The sequence below is a fragment of the Thalassophryne amazonica genome, chromosome 10 (genome assembly GCF_902500255.1).
Source record: "Thalassophryne amazonica chromosome 10, fThaAma1.1, whole genome shotgun sequence".
In the NCBI taxonomy this organism is placed as follows: domain Eukaryota; kingdom Metazoa; phylum Chordata; class Actinopteri; order Batrachoidiformes; family Batrachoididae; genus Thalassophryne; species Thalassophryne amazonica.
In genome coordinates, this window is record NC_047112.1 from 17,592,562 (window position 1) to 17,616,409 (window position 23,848).

A 23,848-nucleotide genomic window follows, 5' to 3' on the forward strand; every position below is an offset into this window, starting at 1 on the left:
TTGATTAAACTTTTTATTTCCATACCAATTAAAAACTGATTTCTGAACAGGAACTAGAGGCAAGATGAATGAGCTCGATGTGAAGTCTCCTTCCTTCCTCCTGTTTCGCTGGACTTTTTGTCCTCCGCCAGCTGTTTTAACGCTGTGCTGCCTCCACATTACAGCAGCGGCTAAAGGCCAGAACTAATAAGTACCTCAGTAACGGACATGTGCAGTGACAGCACAATAGCAGAGAGCAGACACGCTGACCTTTACTCATTACGACTAGAGAGGAAAAGCAGTGAAGAACAAAAGCAAGTGAAACAAAGGGAACAGTGGAAGCAGAGGATACAGTGCTGGGGAAAGGACCTTTTTTCCCTTTTCTCACTGTCTTAAATATTGACACAAAAATTTATTTTAAACAGTACAAAAGGTCAAAGCTCATTCACGTGTGGCACACACTCATTCTCACGGGGAAATGCGTTTTAATTTGCTGCCTTGCATCAGCTAAAGCCTGTGTATTCTGTTTGACTTCAGCTGCCTGTATGCGTTAATTGTTGTCTTTTCCCATTTTTTTTTACTGTGAAACACCACACCAAGTGTTAAAACAGTCATCTTTAACAGCTTATAAATGGGACATGTTAATTAGGTGAGCCGTCATTCTTGCACTGTTGTAATGAGACATTAAAACATATTTTTAGAAAAGCTTTCCCCCCACAAGAGGAGGAAATCATTTTTCTAAAAGCTCCTTTTTAAAGGCTCAAGCGGTGTTGTTATGCACAGCCAGGTAGTTGGGGGTGCCAGGGGCCAGATAGGGGTCTCCAGGCATATGTCTGGGGGTCTCTAGGTATGGATCTTTCTATTTGTGCAACAGATGGGGTGTTACTTGGTGGATCTGCTGCCCAGTGGTCCTGGTTTGAAGGGGGTGTTTTTTGGCTCACCATCCAGATGTCTGGGTGGTCCTGATGGCATCTGTGCATGCCTGGCACTGAGCACTGGTTGACACCCTCCTGTTTGCTCTAGTGCTGCAGCTTCAGCCTGAGGGAGTGTGGTGGCCCTTGGGGGTGTTACCTGGTCTTACCATGTTGGGCAGTTTCAGATGGGGCATTGGTCTGGCCTCTCTGTAAGGTTTGGGGTACTGTCTGTTAGTCAAGGTTGGGAGTGTATGCCCAATATGCCACACTATATGAGTGCAGCATATTGCACCCTGCTCCTACATACAGGGTGGTTGGATGCACCTCTTAGTGGTACCAGTGGTAAATGGATTACAATCATGCCTCATATTCAGCCATTAACGCATACATTGATGTCAGAGTGCTGCCACGGGGCCCTATCTGCATTTTTGGGACATTCACATGTCATCATATGTATCACACACAGGAAGCGTGGTCAGTGCTTATGTAGGAGTATTTGGAGTGTGTGGAGAGGATGCTGGTGCTGACTGTTCACCGCTTCTCTACAAATCCGTCCAACCCATTAACTTATTTCACTGTAGTTTCCGGGTGTACTGCAGTGGGATAGTCCCTGGAGATTTTCTACTCACTGTATGATCTCCAGACGCTGTGTCCACACAGGGGCTAGGAAGCCTGATGGCCCTTGATCTGGGCAAACGGAGCTAACGCTGCTGCTAGCTGCTATTCCAGTGGCTCTGCGATGTCCACTCATCCTCCAGACACTGTGCCTCCTCCACATTTAAGTGGATGTGTACACATGGTCTGCCATCCCTGTGGAAGCTGTGGCTCATCCTCCTGGAAGGTCTAGCCATCATCGATGGCCACTCACCGGGTACATGGCTAACAACAATTAGCACCTGTACTACTTCTCTCATCATGCCGACCGACACCCTGATGCAGGCTTGGTGGCTATATGACGGTGAATCACCACTTACCACCAAAACTAGTTATACTGCGCAGACCTCGCTATATCCACAGGGGATCGGGCCGCCGGTTTACATTACTGAAACACAGTGGTAAGGGCTCCATCTCTTCCCTCTGGTCTGCAGCATGTCCCATCGCACGATAGCTGTGTCATTATCTGCGACATCATCAGAGCACTGCCACACTGGGTACTGATATTGCAGAGAAACGCCGGAATGTCAGAAAACCCGGAGTGGACAACAGTGTTCTTCGCTCAATAAACAAGCTGGACTCTCAAAAACTCATCACATTTGAACAACTAAATGTTCAATCAGTGTCTAACAAAGCTGGACTCATCCACGACCATATTTTGGAAAAGGGCATAGATATTATATGCCTCAGTGAGACATGGCAACACCCTGAGGTCTACTCTCCCCTCAATGAGACCTGCCCCCCTGGGTATTCGTACCTAGAAAAGGTCCCCACAACTGGCTGTGGCGGGGGCCTTGCTGTTTTACCTCGCAGCAACATCGATCTATCCCCTCTACCTGTCTCCTCTGCTTGCTCATTCAAAAGCCTGGTTTTCAACTGCAAACATCCATTCTCTCCCACAACTGCCCTCATCTATCGCCGCCCCCTAAACCACAGCCATCTTTAATTTCGGACATCCATTTCTCATTTCGCTCTCCATATCCTATACAAACTGCTGGACTGTCTCAATCTACAACAACTCGTTAATGGCCCTACACATAGCAAGGGTCACACACTGGATGTGGTAATCACAGACTCAATCCCAATCACAGATCTCCAGGTCGATGATATTGGTGCCTCTGACCATCAGGCAATTGGCATCAAAGTCCCCATATCCTCCCATTTCACCAAACAAAAAAGGCAAATAACATTTAGGAACATCAAGAACATTGACGACTCCTTTCTCGAACAGGACCTTCAACTTCTCTCTGCTCCCCCTGAATCATCAGTCGCAGACCTTGTGGATTGTTACAAGAACAGCCTTAGCTCCATCCTGGACTCTCATGCTCCACTAAAAATCCAGACTGTCACCTTAGCCCACTCAGCTCTCTGGTTCACGAACCAACTCCAGGCAATGAAAAGGTCTGGTCATGTCCTGGAGCGGGCCTATAAAACATCTAGCCTGACGGTGCATAAAATCGGCCTACCGGGAACATCAAAGATCTTATGTGAAAGCTCTTTCCACTGCAAAAACAATCTTGTACTTGTTTCTTAGATCCCCTTCCTTCCCCGCTGCTCAAAATTCACATCAAATCCATTAGTCCCATCATTACCAAAATCATTAACCTCTCTCTTGAAACTGGAACATCCCAACCTCCCTCAAAACAGCTCTCATCAAACCAAACTCATCAAACGAGTTGTTTACCTTCAACTTCACAATCATCTCAAATTAAATAGTTTGTACGAAAAAAATCCAATCTGGTTTTCGCCCCTCCCACAGCACAGAAACAGCTCTGATCAGAGTCACCAGCGACCCGCTGATGGCCTCTGACTCCGGTTCCACATCCCTCTGATTCTTCTCGACCTCTCTGCTGCGTTTGACACCATTGACCACCACGTCATCCCGCACCAACTCCAGCACCACATTGGCCTCTCCGACACTGCCCTTCACTGGTTCCACTCCCACCTCACTGACAAGACCGAGTGTGTGGTCCAGGGGGATGCTAAATCCCGCCCCCACATTGTCACCTGTGGGATCCCCCAGGGCTTCGTACTCGGTCCCACCCTCTTCACCATCTACATGCTTCCTCTCGGGTGTGTCGTCAGCAGGCATAGAATTAACTTCTATTGCTATGCTGACGACACACAGCTTTATCTCAAGGTTACCCCCTCTGCTCCCACCTCTGCCACTGTCACTCGCCTCAGTTCCTGCCTGGAGGAGATGGGGGTATGGATGAATCAGAACTTCCTGCAGCTGAATGGCTCAAAAACCATTCAAGCCATTCAAACCGGTACTTCTCACCAAGTTCACTCCTCTCCATCTCTCTCTTTGGCCACAGCATTCCCCTTTCTCCCTCTGTTACAAACCTTGGGGTCAAATGTGACCTCCACTTTTCTTTTGACAACCATGTCACCCACATCTGCAAAACTTCCTTCTTTCACCTCCATAATATTTCCAAACTCTGTTATTCCCTTTCCCTCCCAGCTGCAGAGAAGCTCGTCCATGCCTTCGTCTCCTCCAGGTTGGACTATTGCACTATGCACTCCTCATCGGGATCCCTGGCAGTAGCATCCAAAAGCTTCAGTATGTTCAGAACAGCACTGCCAGGGTTCTAATGAGGGTGCAGAAACACAAGCACATCACCCCCATTCTCCACACCCTCCACTGGCTCCCCGTTCACCTCCGTATTGAGTATAACGTCCTTCTGCACAGCCACCATTGCCTCTACAGTGATGCCCCCACCTACCTCACAGATCTGCTCACTCTACACACCTCAAGCAGAACTCAGTCAGGCCAACAGCACCGTCTGCTTCTGCTCAGGACACAGCTCAAGACCATGGGGGACCGAGCCTTCGAGCCTGCTGCTCCCTGTCTGTGGAACGCTCTACCAGACCACCTCAGGGCCCCACAGATGGTCGACGCTTTTAAGAAAGGACTAAAAATATATCTTTTTAGGGAAGCTTACAGCTAACGTTTTAACTGATGTGTATATTTTTATGTGTTTTATTGTTTTGTTTTTTCACTCTGTAGCACTTTGAGATTTGGAATCAGATGTAAAGTGCAGTATAAATAAAATTTATTATTATTATTATCATCACACACCGCACATGGATTTATAGTTCTCACATACGTGCATGATCACATCCCTCACTCATACTTATCTCGTGTCAAACTCTGCATTCTTCTATGACTGTTATCATCAGGATGACCTCCTAAAGTGAGCACCTTTTCCTGTTTGTTGCTAGTTCTGTTGGCGTTCTTGTTGCTGTTGTGGTTGCAGTGTCTGCTACGCTGTTGCCACCGTCTGTCATTTGTTTTTTTCTTACATCCTGAAATTATAAAAATAGCAGCAATTTTGTGTTGGAATATTAAATATAACGCAATGCTAAAATACCCTCGGCCATATCAGCATGTACCATTTAACAGCGTGCATGTGTACATACATGAGCTTTTGAAAAGACTGGACATTACCTGTGACTGCGTGTGATGCGCATGCACACTGACATCCTCGAGATGTCTTGTAAATCGCCCCATAGGTGTTATCAGTAGGGATGCACGATACCACTTTTTCCAGACTGAGTACATGTACGAGTACATACATTTTGGTACTCGTCGATAACGAGTACCGATACGAATACTTAATGATACCATTACAGTTTTATGATGACTTTGAAAACATGTTTTATTCATCAGTTGTTCCTTACTTTTTGACTGTAACTGCGACCAATATCATTAGGTTTGTTTTTATTAGAAACAAAATATGCAACACCAGGAACTGAACTGAAACTGTCCTTCACTAACTTTATGTCTGTGAGGACTAAAAGCCTTTTTTGAAAATGTGAGGGCAGATTCTTTTTGATGAAAAGAAGCTTCTCTGCATTATCAGTTGTGAGCCTGGTTCTGTTTTCATCTGCAATGAAGTGGCACTGAGCTAAACAGCCTTTCACTCGCCACACTATTTAACTTTTAATTAAATACATACACAAATCCAACCTGTAAATGTTTTTTTTCCCCAAAGGTGTAATACTGAAGAAGCACAGCGTGCACGCACACACACAGTCACGTGCACACAGAGGCAAAACGTAGTCATTTTAACATGATTTTCTTTTTCCTTTGTGGATCATAGGATAATTTCCTCACGTTCAGATAGAATAGCCCGTTGCCTGTGGTAAATGAGCCGTTGATGAATGAGGCAAGCAGTGTCTGAAAAGCAGTGTCTCAAAATGAAAAGCGCTTCTAGCGCAAAGTGCAGCTCGTGGAGGCGAGCGGATGGTCCTAATGTAGCGCCACAGAGATTCCGTAAATGGATTACACCTGTAGCAGACCGAGCTGGTCTGCCATCAGCCTGAACACCCACACCAAGGGCTGAAACTCACCGACCTGATGGACGGCCTCCGCTGCTGAAACCCTGATCTGAATTCTGACGGAGAAACTGCGGCGCAAAGTGCCATAGTCACGCAGGAACTTATTTTTCAGCCACACGAGGATTTAAAGTATTTTCAGATGTTGTGTTCCAAACTTAGGAGGCTTTATGTGGATTATTCTTCAGGATCATATGATGATGAATTCCACGAACAGGCAAGACCTTTTATTTACGAGGTCTATTTTTTCAAAAACCATATGGATTTGAATCACATGTGATTGCGTCAGACAAGTTTGAACCCTCGTGCGCATGCGTGAGTTTTTCCACACCTGTCGGTTGCATCATTCGCCTGTGAGCAGGCTTTGAGTGAGGAGTGGTCCAGCCCCCTCGGCGGATTTTCATTGTCAGGAAATGGCACAATGATTTGGGCTTTTTTTCCATCAGAATTTTTTCAAAAACTGTTAGAGACTGGCAGCTGGAAACCATTAGAAAAATTTATCTGGCTTTCGGTGAAAATTTTATGGGCTTCACAGAGAATAAGGACTGTTACTACAGCTTTAAGGATGGCTTTAAGGACGCTCGGCGCCGCGCTCCGTGCCGCCATGGAGAGCCACAAACCACCGGATCATTTCTAAACGGATGGCTCTGTGGATCCGAGACCATCGTGTGCACTTTCTCTGGTTATCACAAGAGCTGGACATCAGCCATTTTCCGGCAGATTTCACTTTTAACAAGAGATTTTGTCATGGAAAGCCGAGCGGAGGCTTCGTGCGTCACGACCGATTTGCTGATGGAGCGAGACAAAGGAACACCTCCATTTTGGTCTTACAGGATGGCTTTGAGATGGCATTCAGACAGCTGTCAGTGGTTTTTCCATCGAGTGATTATCCGAGAAATTGTGGATGTGCCTGGACAGGCCAGAACATGTCCCGTGAGGCTTCATCACGGTGTTGCTTTGTGCCATGCGGCACCGCCGCGATGCGCAGAATTCCTCCGCACGTCTGTCTCAATGTTCCAAAAAAGTGCTGATGTCAACGTCTTTTCACAATTCCTGTGCTAGTCAGACGACGTCCCGGATAAAACACAGCGTCCAGTTTGGAAATGAACAGCACATTCTACTGTTACAGGAGTTTTTGTCATGGAAAGAGGAGAGGAGGCTTCACGCGTCGCGACGGTGCCGCATGGCGCAAAGCAACGCTGTGATGAAGCCTCACGGGACATGTCCTGGCATGTCCAGGCACATCCACAATTTCTCGTATAATCACTCGATGGAAAAACTACCGACAGCTGTCTGAATGCCATCTCAAAGCCGTCCTGTGAGACCAAAACGGAGGTGGTTTTGTCTCACTCCAGTAGCGAATCCATCGTGACGCGCGAAGCCTCCGCTCGGCTTTCCATGACAAAATCTCTTGTTAAAAGTGAAATCTGCCAGAAAATGGTTGATGTCCAGCTCTTGTGATAACCAGAGAAAGTGCACACGACGGTCTCGGATCCACAGAGCCATCCGTTGAGAAATGATCCGGTGGTTTGTGGCTCTCGATGGCGGCACAGAGCGCAGCGCACCGAGCGTCCTTAAAGCCGTCCTTAAAGCTGTAGTAACAGTCCTTATTCTCTGTGAAGCAGGCAAATGACGCAACCGACAGGCGTGGAAAAACTCAAGAATGTGCACGAGGGTTCAAGCTTGTCTGACGCAATCACACGTGATTCAAATCCATATAGTTTTTGAAAAATAAAAAGGTCGGTTTCTTTTCTAATAGACCTCGTACTGTGTGTGTGTGAATTTTCTCCGCATGAGGACTGCGGCTTTCAGCCAATCAGTGAAAAACGTATGAAAAAGGTAGCAACTTATAGTCTAGAAATTTTGGAGCGTGTGGGTGAACATCCCACATTTTGAGAGGTTGACATCACGCTGCTGTAAAGTGGTATCAGGTCACGGAGTATAGGAGACATTTTATGATTACAAGTATGAGTAAATGAATACAGGATCGGGCTGATACTCGATACTGGTATCGGCATCGGTGTATCCCTAGATATCAGGTAAAAAAACAGCATTCTCAGTTTTAGAAGTGTTTATTTCTTGCTAGGTTTTACATAGTATATGAGAAACATCATATTTACACTGAACCGTTGCAGTTTGGGACAGGATTCCACCATGTTGGATTAGCAGATAGACAGACCAGCCAGTGACATCACAGTGTCTCTCTATGCTAATTGGCTGTCACCCCTCCTACACACACACCCCCAAATAGCAGATTTGCATGATTCAAAGCATAAAAATAGGAAATAGAATGTGACCTTTTGACCTCTTAAAATAGGTTAAGGTTAGCCATCTTTGAACTTGTCCAAGGTCTGTGTCCCAAGAATGTCCCCTGTGAATTTGAAGACTCTGGCAGTAATAGGACTGGACCTATGCTGAGCACAGACAGACAGATGTACGCAAAGCCTTCGCAATACCCGATGTTCATATTTTGATGGCCTCAGGTAAAAATTATATATATTTTTTGGGGTTTGGGCCCTTGGGCAAGGTCCTTAATCCCCTAGTTGCTCGCGCTGTGTAGTGAATACCTTGTATGGCAGCACCCTCACATCGGGGTGAATATGAGGCATTATTTGTGAAGCGCTTTGAGCATCTGATGCAGATGGAAAAGTGTTATATAAATGTAGTCCATTTACCATTTATGACCAAACAGCAAGTCACTTTCTTCTACATCTGGAGATGAGTGTTTTTCATCTGAGAGCGATGATTTTCAGACAAGGGATGATGAAACAGCAACAAAAAGTTTCTCGCTGAGTGTGAATAGAAGATAAAAGACGAAAAGTCCTCTGCTTTTCCAGAACTACAAAATAAAGTGGAAGACTTGAAATAAAACCAATAAGATATATGAAAGTCTGCATTAAAAAAAAAACCCTTCCACTCAGTCCACCATATTAATCACAAATGACGTATATGATCACCATGATGGTCGTTTGTCATGTGCGTCTGTCAGTTTTCAGTGGAGAAAATCATCTTGATTTCTCTCCCACATGGTCCATAATGACCAAATCAGGCTCCACATTCAGGAAAATATAATTGAGGTTAAAGACGGGTCAGCAGATTTGCATCGCTGCGCCAGTGGACATTTAAATTTGGACCAATCAGGAATCGCTAAAACCCCTATAACTGACACTCTGAGATCAACATACTGAATACCTTGAGGGAGCGTGTGGCAGAAGGTGAGCAGTTCATAGAAAATGTCAATGAGTGGCACTCTTTCAGTCAATAAAATCCGCCTTAGCATCCTTGAGTGAAACATGCTCCAGCGAGGAGCTGAACATATGCCAAAAGCATGTGTGCAACGAGTTACGAAACAGTAAACTGTGTGAACTGTGCTTGGCCCATAGAATACGTCTTTCTAAAGAACTACAGTTTGTACTTGCAATTTTATTATTATTATTATTTTGTAAAATTCACCATTACAGGTACGTCTCAATAAAATAGAATATCATTGAAAAGTTCATTTATTTCAGTAATTCAATTAAAAGTGAAGCTCCTAGATTCATTACACACAGAGTGATATATTTCAAGTGTCTATTTCTTTAATTTGTGATGATTATGGCTTACAGATAATGAAAACCCAAAATTCAGTATCATATAAAAAAATGTAATATTAGGTAAGATCAATTTTTAAAAAAAGGATTTTTAATACAGAAATGTTGGCCTACAAACACATATGTTCATGCACTCAATACTTGGTCGAGGATCCTTTTACATGAATTACTGCATCAGTGCGGCGTGGCATGGAGGCGATCAGCGTGTGGCACAGCGCTCCGTGAACAGGCAGCTTCTTTAGCAATGACCTCAATATTTTTTCACAATATTCTAATTTTCTGAGAAAGTGAATTTTAGGTTTTCTTTATCTGTGAGCCATAATAATCAAAATTAAAAGAAATAAACACTTCAAATCTATCACTGTGCAATGACTCTATATATGAGTTTCACTTTTTGAATTGAATTACTTAAATAAAATAACTTTTCAATGATATTCTAACAGTAAATTAGTATTAGTAAGTAAATTAAAAAAGTAAGTTAAAATAATTCCCTTATTTGGGAGGCCACCATGAGACAAAGTCACCCAGAGTGCTTGCCTATTCCGCGTATGTGACAAGCTGGCTCTAGTACACATGCTGCACTCCAAGAAGATTACTTTTACATAAAATATGATTGATTGCCTTCTTTGCAAATCTGTTTTTGTGGTAAACAGCAAAAGGTCACCTGTGTGAAGTCACTGTATTCCACCACTGCAACCATAACAAACACAATAATACGAGTGGAAAAGTTTCATCCATAAATCTGTGAATACAGAGCTAGAGACTTTTTCCTTTGAGTGTGTGTGTGTGTGTGTGTGTGTGTGTGTGTGTGTGTGTGTGTGTGTGTGTGTGTGTGTGTGTGTGTGTGTGTGTGTGTGTGTGTGTGTGTGTGTGTGTGTGTGTGTGAGCTGCAGAACAGCTTTGCACTACAGAGCTACAGAATGGTCTTGTGTTAAAGTGCAATATTTATGTGCAATCATCAAGAAAGAGCAGATCAACTGCAGATGTCCAGGTATGCAACCAGAGTCAGCCACATCACCAACATGAGCTAAAAACGTTTATTTTTTTCAATAACTGCACAAACAGCAAGATTTTTACAATTGCTTTCTGAAGAGATCTGCTTTCAGAAAAGAGACATCGGCATTAGCCCTCATGTTCTTTTCTAACACTCAGGGTTAAAAGTCATCCATTACTCAGCCAAATGGGTCCTGGACGCCACGTTAACGGCTGAACCGTCTCTCTTGGAGACAACGCTCACATCTGGACCATCCCTCCTGGAGACCACGCTCACATCTGGACCATCCCTCCTGGAGATCACGTTCACAGCTGAACCATGTCTCATGGAGACCACGTTCACAGCTGAACCATGTCTCATGGAGACCATGTTCATAGCTGAACCGTCCCTCCTGGAGACCACGCTCATATCTGGACCATCCCTCCTGGAGATCACGTTCACAGCTGAACCATGTCTCATGGAGACCACGTTCACAGCTGAACCATGTCTCATGGAGACCATGTTCATAGCTGAACCGTCCCTCCTGGAGACCACGCTCATATCTAGGCCATCTCTGCTGGAGACCATGCTCACATCTGGACCATCCCTCCTGGAGATCACGTTCACAGCTGAACCATCTCTCATGGAGACCACCACGTTCATAGCTGAACCGTCCCTCCTGGAGACCACGCTCATATCTAGGCCATCTCTCCTGGAGATCACGTTCACAGCTGAACCATTTCTTATGGAGACCACGTTCATAGCTGAACCGTCCCTCCTGGAGACCACGCTCATATCTAGGCCATCTCTCCTGGAGACCACGTTCACAGCTGAACCATCGCTCTTGAGATTAACCCAGAATTCAGATCAGTCATCATCTCTCTCAAAAGATAGTAAAGCACTCTGGCATACAGCATTACTTCCACCTGCACGCTTTAATTGTAAACTGTGTTGTGCTACTGTCAGCAGGGAAATACAGGGCAACACCACTTTTGTCTGCGTAATTGTGTGACTATAAGGAGAACTGTTTGGGCCACATAAACACAAGCTTTCATTAGCAGGAGCGTGCTGCTGTTGAAAGAAAGGGGAAAATACAAAGGGGGATAGAAATCACAAAGACACATTATTATAGGAGGAAAAAGAAGGACTGGGACACCTAAAGAGGTACAAAACGCACGCTGAAACACGGAGAGCAAGACGGTGCTCGAAGATTTGTAAATGTGTCTGTGTGGGTTTGGGAGGATTTGAAAAGAGCTTAAGAAGATTTACACTTTAAGAAGTCGAGAGTCATATAGTTGAAGTGGATTTTATGTGAAGCTTTTGGTGTTTTCTGACATCTGAAGAGATTGGGTAACGTGTTTGTAGAAAAATGTTCTGTAAAGGGGCTGTAAACAAGCAGCCACATTAACATCTTTAAACATGAACATCCACAAATGGAAAGCAGCTTTATGGATGCAGATCATTAGAGTGAGTGTGTGCGTGTGTGTCGTGTGTTTTTAACGTGATGTTCACACGAAAGACACTGAATAAACATCATCCATCCAAAACGTCATCCAAATAACATAAAGATTCCAGTAAATCATTGTGAAAATTTCTGTACAAATAAACCTTAAGTGTGGTTTTGCATCAATAATTTAATAAATATTCTGAAATTCTACATTGTTCATAAAATGTTTGTCTAGCACATGGATTCCAAAAGTATGGGCTCCGCCCCTCTTGGGCTCGAATGGTACTGCAGGTGTCAATTGAAAGAACATTAAAAATAAAAAAAAATTAAAATGTCTTTGATTTTCAATTTTGCAACAAAGCTTAAAATTACCCAGAAATAATTGTGATCATTTTAAAAATGTAATCAAAATAAAAACAAACAAACACAAAGCCATGAGAGCAAGACTACATCTTATTTATCTGACCTACTTTAACATACTGTCTGTGGAAATATTTCAACTTAGTCTCATGTGTTGATGAAATTTGTGATTAAAGGTTTGAGGTGCCGCAGACATTTATCAGATTTCAAAGTGGCGTGCAGTATTCTTGGGAATGGTTGTTCATTCATTCATTTTCTGCCACTTATCCTGATCCGAGTCGTAGTGGCAGTAAACCAAGCAGATCATTCCACACTCCAACACTTCCTGGGGGATCCAGAGGCATTTTCAAACATGTTGGGAGATATAATCCCTCCAGCGTGCCCTCCCAGTTGTATTTGGCTGGAAGACAACCACTTGGCATCCTCACCAGATGCCTGAACCACCTCAACTGGCTCCTTTTAATGTGAAGATACAGTGACTGTATTCCAAGTGTCTCCCAGATATTTGAGCTTCTCACACTGTCCCAGATTGTAAGCCCAGATACCTGATGGGAGGAAAGTCTTTTCCACTGCTTGTATCCACGATGTCACTCTTTTGGAAAGCATCTTGTCACACTGCCTCACGTTGTGGTTTGCAAGCTGCACAGCTAGGGGCAGGTGAGCACTGCAACAAGTGATTAAAGCAGCCCGAAATATCATCGGCTGCCCCCTGCCCTCCCTGGAAGACACTGCCACCTCCCGTGGCCTCAGTAGACTTCAGAAAATCTGCTCAGCCAAATCGCATCAGGGCCAGGGTCTCTTCTGCTTCCTATCCTCAAAGTTCATGATGACAGGCGAGGACAGGCACGTAAATCAACTGGTCAAGCATATGTGGTTCAATAACAAATTATTTAAATAGCCAAAACACTTCACAGGTTACTGGTAATGACCAATCAGATGCTCTACTTACTTGGTCATAACATTATGAGATGTGTCATCTAGTGAAGATGGGGACACGATATACTGCAAAGATATTAAACTGCCTAAAAACTTGTACCCAAAAAAGAAGGCAGCAGCAGCACATCAAAGAAACAATGAAGTCAACAGTGGCCCAATTTCTAATGTTAATGTTAACTCAGAAGTGGAAAGAACTTAACAAGTGATATTAAAAACAATTATTCAAACCATAATTAGTTAATGAGAATGACAAAGCACCACCGTCAGCTCTACTGGTGGCAAATCCTTGTTGCATCATTTTAGAGCTTTAAGTTCCTGACTTAAGAGACTGAAACTTTGGATTTTACCTTTGGATGGGTCTGGTGTAGTCGGCTTTGTCCACAGCAGGTTCTGCAATTATGTGTTTGCTGGGCTAGGCTATAAATCTTTGTTGTGACATCATTTGTGACAAAAATCCTCTGGGTAGGATTTTTCTGCCCTGTTTTCTAGCCCTTTTGTTGTTGGTCTGGTGCTGGGACTGAGTGAAAAGCATTATGATAAGATCACGATAAGCAGGATTACTAGCATTGGATATACACTTAGAGGAGAAGCTGATTCAGTCATCAGACACTGATGTGTAGAACTGGCAGCTGTGGCAGCAATGTGAGATACGTGATACACCAGAAGGACTACTCACACAGACATGAAGGTCTCAAGATTGAAGAAACATGACAGGGAAATATTTGCTAAAGTGTTTTGAAATGAGGCTTCTTATTTTTTTGAAGCTGCACTGAAAGTAGCCACTGATTTTCTGTTCATTCAACATAAAACCTGAATAAGGACCTTCCAACAAAATCAGTGTTTCACTGAGGGGCCAGAGACAGCCTCCAGCCGGACCTGCAGCCAGGAGAATAACTCTGCTGGGAGCTCTGCAAGGAAACTAGATCACTGCAGAGACAATGCAAGTACAAAAGTGTAGTGCTGCGACATGAGAGACTGCTGAGGAAAACTCAAAGTTAATCTGTATACACCCACGAACAGCCTCCAGGGTCTGAGGATATGTGGCTGAAAGTAGGTCATTGTTTAATATCTTACAATCACAAAATGTCCAATTTGGAGTGCCATGTTTTCAGAAAAAATAGAACTGCACCCTGAAAAGAATGGGTTTAGGAAATTTCAGTCAAATGTGGCAAAAAAGATTAAGAGTTTAAATTTTCGCTAAGGTGACCACAAATATTTTTCCGTTCCTTTTGCATATACAGTATATCGGTACTGAGGCCCGTTGGTGCCAGTGCTTAAGCAGCTACCACACTGTGACAGATTGAGGAAAGGTATGAGTAACAGAAAAGAAAACTTTGTATCAGTTTATGCCCATTTTTTTGTCCTGTACAAATCCGGTTAGTCGATTGGAAAATTTTGTGCATGATCAAAACTTTGAGCAGACATCAGTTGGAGAGCTTTCCCAGGGGTTGCATGTTTGTTTACAATTTTGTAATGTACTCATTCGCTGGCTTGACAGTGGGCGTCTGGTAGATGTTAATTTTATCGATGTATATTTTCACCTTGTGTCCATGTCCAAAAGTACAACACATGTAGTAGTTCATTCATTCCATCAGAGCCCCAAATCCACTGGAGAACGGTGGATTAGGTGATTTTTGCCAAAAAGCAAATTATTGACATCCGTTCTAATTGGTTTACTCAATCGGTCACTGTGTGACTACACTTTTACTTCCAGATTCCACAGCGTGAAGTGGATCAGAGTCTATAACTGCCCCTAGACAGGATGCCAGTCTGAAATAGGTGACTTCCCCAGCCAAAGCCAGTACCCATTTACACCTGGATGGAATGAGACAGTACAGATTAAGGGCCTGGTTTACTTAGTTTTCATATAACAAGTGTCAAATTGCATGGGCAATCCAAACTTGTGTGTGTTGGGATAGAGACAGTTTTTCAGGTGATTTACAACCCCAATTCCAATGAAGTTGGGCCGTTGTGTAAAATGTAAATAAAAACAGAATACAATGATTTGAAAATCCTCTTCAACCTATATTCAACTGAATACACCACAAAGACAAGATATTTAATGTTCAAACTGATGAACTTTGTTGTTTTTGTGCAAATATTTGCTCATTTTGAAATGGATGCTTGCAACACGTTTCCAAAAAGTTGGGATGGGGCAACAAAAGACTGGGAAAGTTGATGAATGCTCAAAGAACACCTAATTGGAAACAGGTGAGTGTCATGATTTGGTATAAAAGGAGCATCCCCAAAAGTCACAGCCATTCACAATCAAAGATGGGGTGAGGATCACCACTTTGTGAACAGTTGCGTGAAAAATAGTCCAGCAGTTTAAGAACAATGTTTCTCAATATTCAATTGCAAGGGATTCTATCATCTACAGTCCATAATATAATCAGAAGATTCAGAGAATCTGGAGAACTTTCTACACCTACGTGGCAAGGCTGTAAACCAACATTAAATGCCCGTGACCTTCGATCCCTCAGGCGGCACTGCATTAAAAACCAACATCAATGTGTAAAGGATCTTACCGCGTGGGCTCAGGAACACTTCAGAAAACCGTTGTCAGTTAACACAGTTTGTCGCTACATCGACAAGTGCAAGTTAAAACTCTACCATGCAAAGCGAAAGCCATACATCAACAACATCCAGAAACACCGTCGCCTTCTCTGGGCCCGCGTTCATGTGAAATGGACACACGCAAATTGGAAAAGGGTGCTGTGGTCTGATGAGTCCATATTTCAAATTGTTTTTGGAAATCACAGATGTCGTGTCCTCCGGACAAAAGAGGAAAAAGACCATCCAGATTGTTACCAGCGCAAAGTTATATTCGTGGCCAACTTACACATCGATGATGGCACCATCAATGCTGAAGGTTACATGCAGGCTTTGGAGCAACACATGGTGCCATCCAAGCAACATCTTTTTCAGGGACGTCCCTGCTTATTTCAGCAAGACAATGCCAAGCCACATTCTGCATGTGGCTTCGTAGTAAAAGAGTGCGGGTACTTGACTGGCCTGCCTGCAGTCCAGACCTGTCGCCCATTGAAAATGTGTGGCGCATTATGAGGCAAAAAACACGACCACGGAGACCCCGGACTGTTGAACAACTGAAGTCGTACATCAAGCAAGAATGAGAAAGAATTCCACCTACAAAGCTTCAACAATTAGTGTCCTCAGTTCACAAATGCTTATTGATTGTTGTTAGAAGGAAAGGTGATGTAACACAGTGGTAAACATACCACTGTCCCAGCGTTTTTGAAATGTGTTGTATCCATTTCAAAATGAGCAAATATTTGCACAAAACAATGAAGTTTATCAGTTTGAACATTAAATATCTTGTCTTTGTGGTGTATTCAATTGAATATAGGTTGAAGAGGATTTGCAAATCACTGTATTCTGTTTTTTGACTGGGGAGTTAAGATGACGCCTGTGCCTGGTTTGTCATCTGCTGCTCCTTTGCTCTGTCGATTATTGTTATGGATTACTGTATATTTGGCTTTTACGAGTCTGTCAACTAAAAGCTGTGTCCCAGCTGTTCTTCGTTATGATCATCTTGCACTTTTTCACATGAAAGAACATATGAAAAATGTGTGCATTACCTGGGCACAGCAGGAGAAGGAAAAGAGGCTCACGGGATGGTGTAAAATCCAGGTGGAGGAAGCAGCATGGGCACTTGTCCTGGGTCGCCGTGCCGGGATTTGGTGGTGATCAGCACTGTCTACGACAGATTCCTGTCCATGACCTGGGCTAGGAGTCACTCCACACACCACCAACACCTGCCTCTACACTCCTGTTGCAATCTGATCGGTTCTTTCCAGCTCGACATGCATCATCAGAGGGGCCAAGGCGGACTGCCTTTGGCTGGGTGTGCACAGCAAATGTGCTTCGCTCTTTTTAATGCACGCTCCATTGCTCGCACGCTCCATTTATTCATATATATATAGATATATATATATATCTATATATATATATATATATATATATATATATATGAATAAATATATTGTAATGGTTTTAGGAGCCGCGCTGCATTGAACACAGCAGCAGCTCCAGTGGTGGGCACAGTTCCGATAATCCAATAACCGATAATTATCGAAGATAAAGTTTTCATTATCGGATTATCTTTTCAGATAACTTTGAAAACCATTATCGGACTAAGTATCTTCCGCTAAATTTTTGTACAATAACTTTTAGACTGTTAACGTGGTAAACAAAAGTGAACAGATGTGTAGTTCTACCCTCTGCAAACAGAGGAGAGCTGCTTCTAGAAGAAACTGCTCTATCCTCTGCAGGCAAAGGAGAACTGGTCACCCCATACTGATACGCGGCCAATATCACCCAAGTCATCCAGAGGCATACATTTTTAATTTATGGTTCAAATTTTAACCAAACATATTTCAAACAAGTTATTTAAATTAACGTCACTTCTGAAGTATTATAAAGTGAAAATATCAGAAATATGGTTTAGTTTTAAAGTAATGCGCTAATTTTTAAGGTTTTAGTGTGGGGCATGCTGTGTCCAGGTGCATTATGGGTAGGGTAATCTCAGTACGTTAATTTCAGTACGTTCACAACACAAGAAATGCATTTCAGACACTCTGATCAGGACAACAGCATTAAACTCTAGTGCCTAAAACTCATGTGAATATATTCTCTGGATTTATAGACGTTTTTATTGTGCTTGCTTTTATTAAATTCCACGCATCTTAAACGTAGCAAGTAGCAACACAGATTATCTGGAATTTTGTGTTTGCAAGTTTTCAAGGTCTCTTCTGCCATCTACTGGCCAGTAGTGTTCATGGCAGCATTCAAACTGAAGCTGGGCTGATATTTTCAATCACTGTACACGTCGGACTCGTGTTTCCAGAAGCAAAACGTAAACAGAAGCTTTTTTTTTAAACTTAATTTACAAAAACTCTCGATGGGAGACATCAAATTAAAAAAAAAAAAACAACAAAAAACATTGATAACTGCATTGATACGCTCTGATTGGACTGGAATTTAACCGCTGCACATGGACAACACCATTAACATCGCAAAACTATTTTTATATTGTGCCTAAAACTCTCATGAATATATTCTCTGGGTTTATAGATGTTGTTATTGTGTTTATTTTATGTAAACATGTGAGAATCACAGCCTGTCTCTCCGTTATTTTCAATAGGAGCTGCTGTGAGCTACAATCGCTTCCTTACATTTACTCTGATGGACTACCCAGCAGTGGGGAATAAGTTTCATTACACTAGAAGTCTTTCAGAAAGCACTGTAACTAGGTTTAAGGATATGATTCCTTCTTTATGTTCTCTAATGCCATATACCAACACAGTGCAGAGTAGCTACCTAAACTCGATCTTAAAAGTGATCAATCTATCTATTAGTTGGCTATGTACCACAGGCTTTTAAGGTGGCAGTAATTAAACCATTACTTAAAAAGCCATCACTTGACCCAGCTATCTTAGCTAATTATAGACCTCAGTGCTGCTTTTGATACTGTTGACCATAAAATTTTATTACAGAGATTAGAGCATGCCATAGGTATTAAAGGCACTGCGCTGCAGTGGTTTGAATCATATTTATCTAATAGATTACAATTTGTTCATGTAAATGGGGAATCTTCTTCACAGACTAAGGTTAATTATGGAGTTCCACAAGGTTCTGTGCTAGGACCAATTTTATTCACTTTATACATGCTTCCCTTAGGCAGTATTATTAGACGGCATTGCTTAAATTTTCATTGTTACGCAGATGATACCCAGCTTTATCTATCCATGAAGCCAGAGGACACACACCAATTAGCTAAACTGCAGGATTGTCTTACAGACATAAAGACATGGATGACCTCTAATTTCCCACTTTTAAACTCAGATAAAACTGAAGTTATTGTACTTGGCCCCACAAATCTTAGAAACATGGTGTCTAACCAGATCCTTACTCTGGATGGCATTACCTTGACCTCTAGTAATACTGTGAGAAATCTTGGAGTCATTTTTGATCAGGATATGTCATTCAATGCGCATATTAAACAAATATGTAGGACTGCCTTTTTGCATTTATGCAGTATCTCTAAAATTAGAAAGGTCTTGTCTCAGAGTGATGCTGAAAAACTAATTCATGCATTTATTTCCTCTAGGCTGGACTATTGTAATTCATTATTATCAGGTTGTCCTAAAAGTTCCCTGAAAAGCCTTCAGTTAATTCAAAATGCTGCAGCTAGAGTACTAACGGGGACTAGAAGGAGAGAGCATATCTCACCCATATTGGCCTCTCTTCATTGGCTTCCTGTTAATTCTAGAATAGAATTTAAAATTCTTCTTCTTACTTATAAGGTTTTGAATAATCAGGTCCCATCTTATCTTAGGGACCTCATAGTACCATATCACCCCAATAGAGCGCTTCGCTCTCAGACTGCAGGCTTACTTGTAGTTCCTAGGGTTTGTAAGAGTAGAATGGGAGGCAGAGCCTTCAGCTTTCAGGCTCCTCTCCTGTGGAACCAGCTCCCAATTCAGATCAGGGAGACAGACACCCTCTCTACTTTTAAGATTAGGCTTAAAACTTTCCTTTTTGCTAAAGCTTATAGTTAGGGCTGGATCAGGTGACCCTGAACCATCCCTTAGTTATGGTGCTATAGACTTAGACTGCTGGGGGGTTCCCATGATGCACTGAGTGTTTCTTTCTCCTTTTGCTCTGTATGCACCACTCTGCATTTAATCATTAGTGATTGATCTCTACTCCCCTCCACAGCATGTCTTTTTCCTGGTTCTCTCCCTCAGCCCCAACCAGTCCCAGCAGAAGACTGCCCCTCCCTGAGCCTGGTTCTGCTGGAGGTTTCTTCCTGTTAAAAGGGAGTTTTTCCTTCCCACTGTCGCCAAGTGCTTGCTCACAGGGGGTCGTTTTGACCGTTGGGGTTTTTACATAATTATTGTATGGCCTTGCCTTACAATATAAAGCGCCTTGGGGCAACTGTTTGTTGTGATTTGGCGCTATATAAATAAAATTGATTGATTGATCATGTCGTTCTGGAGGAAAGTGAAGTTTGCTCTTTAATGTCTTGATTATTGTTCTTTACAATGTTTGTCCTCTTTGTTCAAGACTAATATATAATATGTCTGAAATTCGGATTATTTGTTATAATTGTTTTAGCAAGTTTTCAGGGTATCATGCAGCAGTCTCTTATTAACGTGACGAAAAGCATAAAAAATACATTTTGTAGTATAATATTAATTTACAATTGTCATCATGTGGATTCTCTATATGCCGTTTGACTGCTGCGACTCTCTGGCGCGCAAGGGATTATGGGATATGTCAATAGGGCGAATGGCAGTGTTCTATTTATTTTGACACCAGTTAAACTTGGCTTTTTTTTTCTTTTTTTTTTGAAAATGCCTTTTTTTACAAATAAAAATGGCATATTTTACAAAAGCACATTTATCTGTAAACACCAGCACACGACACACCTCACATTAACGTGTTGGTTTACATAGAATGAATCACCCAATCAGTGTGAGCAGAGGCACATTTTACCCAGAATGCCATCTGTCTGTGTTTGTTACAAAACCTCACAATTAGTACATGATTCAACATTAAAATATATATGTTATATCTTAACTTTGCACAAATGACAGAATTTGTTGTGAAAGTGTAGTGACACGGACCCACAACAGGGGGCGCAAATGAACGGTCAATAGATGAGCCAAAAAGTAACAATTTAATGTTGTGAAGGTCCACAACGAATACACAGACAATCTCAGAATATGATAACAGTCAATCCACAAAGGCGACGTGTGGGCAGGCTCGAGGATAGAAGACGTCTGTCCTGAGAAGAGCCGGAACCACACGATTTCCGCCGCCACCAAACCCGGTGAATACTGGAGCCGCCAAGTCCCGAATTCCCAGGTGATCACCGTCCCCGACTGTCGGATCTGGTACTGCTGGCGAAGAACAAAGACAGTCAAGTGTGGGTGTGTGTACACCCCGTAACAACAACGGTGGGAATGCCACCTCCACCTCTAACACACACTCGTGCAGCGTCTGTTTAACCACTTATCTGACAGACGTAGGACGAAACAGTCGCGACCCACGCTGGTCCTCTGGTTGACAGCTGCAACACAATAGCTCCTGAAATCACAGAATACTGGCAGAGAATATTACCTTCATAGAAGTACGATAGCTCGGCGATGAGGTGGAGATGACGTCTGGGTTTTATGGAATGAGATGATGAAGAATGAGTGACAGCTGTCAGGAAATAATGAGTGACAGCTGTCACTCCCGGCTGTGTCCGTGGCGGCAGCGCCCTCTCGTGCCTGAAGCCCGCACTTCAGGCAGGGCGCCCTCTGGTGGTGGGCCAGCAGTACCTCCTCTTCTGGCGGCCCACACAACAGAATTGACAATAATGGAGTTATTCTATCAGTATTCACTTTATTTATACACCAAACCATAACTCAGCACTGCTTTATTTTCCAAGACCTCGGCCTGATGGCAGTGCTGTGATTGGGTAGAGCAGTGATTCTCAACTGGGGTGCCGTGAGCGATCTTCAGGGGTGCCGTGGGTAGGGCTGTCACAATTATTACAATAGTCGTCAATCGCGATTATTTTTCATATTCGCGATTACCGTGAATTATTTATTTTATCCACAAAGCATAAAATGACTCAGAATCTGACGTCATTGTGCTGCAGCCTCGCTCTCATCTTAAGGCGGGACAATAACAAGGAGGCTGACGGCCGATTAAAACAATGCCGTCTTCTTCAAAAGCCGTCTACAATGCGGAGCTGCCGGTGTGTGTCTGTGTCTGTGCCTGTGTGTGTGCGCGCGCGGAGTTAACAGGCTGTAGACTGCGAGGGAGGGGGTGGGTGAGGGAGATTCCTGAATGCAGGCGCGACACGTTCAGTGCGCAGCGAGCGCGGAGCAGAGAGAGGATTTTAACCCGAGTGAACATGTTAACAAAACGAAAACGTGAAGCTGCCTTTACTTCTCTCTGAACTTTCTCTAAAGGTGTGATTCTGCCGTTACCGTCCTGTTCGCACCATGTGCGCGTCGTATGCTGAATTTATGAGATCATGAGATGAAATAAACGGTCAAATATCTTTAAAAACATATTTAAAAAATGAGAATATATGAATGAACTAACCCACAAAAAAAAACAATGTTCAGATGCACAGATCACAAAAAGCAGGTGAGAACTCTGAACTTTAACAGCTGTTATTTTCCAAAGGTATTTATTTGTTCACTCTTAAGCACAAAACGTGACTGATGAGGAGAAACAATTTCAGAAATGCAACAGAAACAACCACAAATCAGAAAAAGTTGGGACTGTATGTATGTTCTTCCAGAGTTGTGTAATTATACTACAATAGTAGAATATAAAGAAGGGAAAAAAAAGAAAAAAAAATAGACAATATATTCGTCAATCGCAATTATTTGTCTGACAATTAATCGTCTCCAGAAATTCCTAATCGTGACAGCCCTACTTGAGATCAGAGCGCAAAATGCTTGAGGATTTTCGAAATGCAGTGTTTTCTGTATCGATTTTCTATTGCGATAATTGGGTTTTGCGCAAAACCAGAGGTAATAGAATTATAATATTATTTTGGTTGGTGGTGTGCCGCAGGATTTTGTAAATATAAAAAGGGTGCCGCGGCTCAAAAAAGGTTGAAAATCACTGGGGTAGAGAGTTGAGTTTTGTGGCTTCTTTCAGTTGCTTCTGTGCTGGAAGCCACGTAGTAAACAGAAGCTTCCAGCAAGGGGCAGGACACTCAAAGACAGAAGTGCTGACTCATTGTTTTTTGGGTCTGTTGTTGCTTTTGATGCTTCCAAAAGTGATCGTGGTGTTAAAACTCAAAATCAGCTTGTTAGTAGTTGTAAGTGTACCGGAGACAATACTGGAACTTATGAGTTATCTGTAACTTCCGATACATTTTTGGGTGGTTTATTGTTTTAACTTTATCGAAGATAACTTTTCAGTTATCTGATTATCTGTTATCGAAGTTAATTTTTTGGTTATCTGTGCCCGCCACTGAGCAGCTCAGCCTAGCAGCATAGCTTAACAGTGCAGATCCATGTAATTTTCAACACTAATATTTGGGAATGTGTGAGTGTCAAAGTAAGTTTATTACTTTCCTGACATAATTTAATCTTAATTAATTTTACTGGCTCGATATCCAGGTCAGAATGGCATTTTAAAACGTATTTTGCAAGTGTTTTTCTGAGTGTGTTCAGTCGCGAATCCCCATTGAAAATGCATTAACATCCGGGAACTTCGTCAATATTTTGCCCAGTGAGGAGGCGTCATGTCGCTGTCCATGAAGGGACGTTAATGCTTAGTGGGCAGCATTGGGAGTGCGGGCTCTCGTACTCATATATGTAACCTCTTTGGGACCATTTCACTCACTAAGGGAGCAGCTCACACAGAGAAATATAGTCCCTATGAGAAAACTAAAGTTTAAAGGTTTTGTTTGTCTAAGAGAATTTTGCTTGCCCTGATGGAACTCTCCAAGGACAAAGATGCCAAAACTTCTGTTGATGCTAAGGGTCTTATGAAAGCCATGTTAGAGTTCCAGTTCATCCTTGCTTTGCACACGTTAAAAGTCATCTTCTCCAACACAATTGCTGTTGGAAGCTACATGTAGGGTCATGAAGTTGATGTCATGGCTGCAAAG

At 42.7% G+C, this 23,848-nt stretch overlaps 1 protein-coding gene and 1 long non-coding RNA gene across 2 annotated transcripts in view; one reads left to right on the top strand and one right to left on the bottom strand.

Moving 5' to 3' along the window:
* Positions 1–23,848, bottom strand: part of LOC117518379 (contactin-associated protein-like 4) — a 315,610-nt gene that overhangs the window by 233,244 nt on the left and 58,518 nt on the right. The gene's annotated exons all lie outside the window — the stretch shown is intronic.
* On the top strand, positions 3,717–23,361 carry LOC117518382. Its single transcript, XR_004562969.1, has 3 exons — positions 3,717–3,730; positions 7,551–7,553; positions 23,224–23,361. It is a non-coding gene; the product is annotated as an uncharacterized LOC117518382 (long non-coding RNA).